The 3,350-nt window shown below is 39.6% G+C and overlaps 1 non-coding gene across 1 annotated transcript; it reads left to right on the forward strand.

Annotated features, from left to right (window-relative positions):
- Positions 1 to 955: 955 nt before the first annotated feature.
- On the forward strand, positions 956 to 1,018 carry LOC112205270 (U7 small nuclear RNA). The gene has a single exon (XR_002939171.1). It is a non-coding gene; the product is annotated as a U7 small nuclear RNA (small nuclear RNA).
- Positions 1,019 to 3,350: the final 2,332 nt, after the last annotated feature.

Genomic DNA, 3,350 nt, shown 5'->3' on the forward strand with positions numbered 1-3,350 from the left:
CTTTAAGAAGCTTAGCCCACATAGTCACATTCACAGATCTTCTAAGTCAAAATCTTTTTTAAAAACACCCAGGAGCGATCCCTAACTACCAAGGAGTAAGACATCCTTTCAGGAAAGAACGTTGAAGAGGTTTATCTGAATGTCAGCAAGTTTCACCCAGTCAAGAGAAATCCATCTAGAAAAGAGATTTTATACAATTTGTGAATTTTATTCAATTCAACTTTTATTTATAGTTGCTCTATGTAGGAATTGTGCAGAATGTGGCAGAAGAAGGTAAAATGTACAGAATGGGATGTTCTCCACCGGAGGTTCACAGTTCATTGGTAGAGACAGATACACATCCAATATGTACAGTCCAGCAGACAGTACTAAGTTGGAAAATTGATTTCCAACCAAAATGCAAGAGGAGAACAAGAGAGGGAGACAGTGTTTCTGATTGTTGGGCAGGGTAGAGACAAATCTGAGAAAAGCTTGTGGAGAGTATGGGCTCTGTGGATAGAGGCAAGTAAGATGTGTATGAATACTAGCATCCCAAAAGCATAGAAGCAGAGGTTGTGCAGGTATCTGGAAAAACAATAATGTCCTGGGAAGGCCAGAGAGTAGAGGGACAGGCCCATCCTGTAGACCCACGCCACTCAAAGTGAGGTCAAAGCCAGAGCATCCTCGGAAACACCTGGAAACTTCAACATACAAAAAGCCCAGGCGCCACCCTGGACCAAATGCATCAGAATCTGCATTTTTACAAGATCCCCAGGTGACTCATATGCACATGAATGTTTGAGAAACATTGCTGCAGACAATGTGGAGCCATTGGAGGTCCCTGGGTGAGAGGAGTAATCTGTTCTTAGATATGCTTGGGAAATGCAACTTTAGGAAGCACAGTAGAGGGCACACAGAATGACCAAATGAATGAACAGTTATTCAACCAACAAAATCTTTTGAAAATATGAATGTTAAGTGTTACAGCTCTTTTAGAATTGGTCTAGCAGGTTTTCTGGTTTGCACTAGAAAAACCATAGAAAGTGAAAATAGAAAATAATATGAATAGTCATCTATTGGAATGATGATTAATAAATGATACCCCTGTACTCATAGCTCCATCATATTTGACTGTAAGGTAATTAGGATATTAATTTTTAAATGCAATTTATTCATCAGATGGGAGGATAAGGAAATAAAATCAGGTTGTGGCCAAAAATAACAGTTTTCACTTTAGTTCACTATCTGGAATCTATGTAACCATACTGTTTGATTTTAGATTGTTCAATTTTTTTAATACTCTCTGAAATCTGATGGCCAAGGACCCTGTAATCCAAGATAAGATTGATCAGGCCGGCCCAGCGCCCTAATTCCAAAATACTCTCTAGCAACTCATACACTCTCCCCCATTCCCCAAACACCCATTTTGAGATAGCCAGGATAATTTTCTTCATTTCCTGCCCAGACAGCTGTGGAATGTTGTAATTCATTGTTAGGCAGCTGCAGCAATCCTCCTTAGAAAAGGATACATCTTGTCAAGGATACGGTTATTCTCAAATTTTGAGTTTATTTTTTAAACAGTGATGTACCCACCAAATGTAGAAATAGTCAAGCCTGAGAAACCTCAAAGGGAGGCTGGATCTAACATAGGCATCCCTGCTTAGAGGTCAGTGCTACAAATACCCTCACTAGGTTGCCTGTAATCTCACTGCTTCAGCAAACAGTCCAACCCACTCGTGTTGGAAAATCCTCTGGACTCCTGAAAATAACTCCTTCCTGGCTGAGTAAACCTTAACCCTCTCCTACAAGCCGATAGGAAAATGCAGCACATCTAGAAGGTGAAGAGTAGCAGATTTTCATCCTCAATTATCTCCTCCCTCCACATCCATAAAAACAGCCCTGCTATCTTCTGATCTTTACTACAAAACTGGGGAGAGGAGAGCAAAACGAGATTAAAATCTCTCCACACTGTGTGAGTGTGTGTGTGCATGTAAGAGGGTGTGTGTGTATGTGTGTAACTCTGTGGGAGGGAGACAGAGACAATCACATAAAAATTGAAAATTACCCCAGATGACAATAAAATAGAAGAGACAGAGGACTCCAGGGAGCAGCAATGATTAGAGTGAGTAGGAGTGTCGTGTGAAGGCTAAGAGGTTAGACTATTTAGATTACTTGGGAAATGTGGGGTATTAGATCAAGGAAGGTCTGTTACTATACCATGTCCTATAATTTAGATATTGCAAATCACAAACAGGATAAATATGAAGGAAGCTTTCCTACTCTTAACATGGCTGCTTCTGCTTTCATAATAACCTCTCATTTGGTACAATTTTAATTTTTTAAGGCACCTTAGAGTTGGCAAAATGGATCCAGAGGCAATTAAAGTCCCTCTAGTTTCTTTTGTGAAATTGGTGTTTAATACCTATTTGGGGAGTTTCTCCCAATAAAAATCCCATCTTTCCCCATTTCTATTTCAGAATTTCCAATAATCATTAAATTTTGTTTGACAAGTTCAAGTAAAGCTATTTTATCACTTCATAAAACCAGTCACAAAACTCTCTTCCAAGGTAGAGAGGAGACAGAGTCTTTGTCCATCAGCACAGCCTGGAGATCTACAGAAAGTAGGCAGCAAAGGTCAACCGGCCTCACTCAATCAACAGACCTCTCTGACTACCTTTGCACAGCTACTACCTATCATGCACCTTGCTAGGTAGTGGCTACAAGAGGACAAATAAGGCATAAACTCTATCTCACACTGCTGATGTATTTACGAGGGAGACAATTAAAGAAAGAATAATCATAATACAGATTTATTAATATAACAGGGGCAGCTACCTACTGAGGGTCAGGAATGGCTTCCTGACCAACTAGGGGAAAATGTCCCTCCAAGAGTTCATTCTTAGAAGTTACTTCTGATGCAGGTTTTGGTAGACCTGGATATGCTTAGTCAGGGTTAACCAGCTTTAAGAGTTTATAGTTTGACTAAGGAATTTAAGTAGAATGATGATGGACACACACAAAACAAGTTATTATGGAACCACATTACCAAATTCAAAGAAGTTTAAAATCTGACATGAAGACAAACTCATTGGCCACCTTAGAAAATCCTCATGTACTAAGTACATTGTAGGCAATCTGTAGTTGGTTTATTGGGGAAGTCTTACTAGTCAGGAATGCATCACCATCAAGCAGCTTGGAACAAGCAAGGACTCCAGAGCTGGACTGACTAGGTTTGAAGCCTGGTTCTCCCATTTACTGGATATTTGACTTTCAGCTCAACCTCTCTATATTGCAGTTTCCTTATCTGAAAAATGGGGATAATAATCACATCTACCTCATAGGGTTGTTATGAGAAAGAAATAAGTTAATAT

Source organism: Pan troglodytes, chromosome 14 (genome assembly GCF_028858775.2).
Source record: "Pan troglodytes isolate AG18354 chromosome 14, NHGRI_mPanTro3-v2.0_pri, whole genome shotgun sequence".
NCBI classification, from domain to species: Eukaryota; Metazoa; Chordata; class Mammalia; order Primates; family Hominidae; genus Pan; species Pan troglodytes.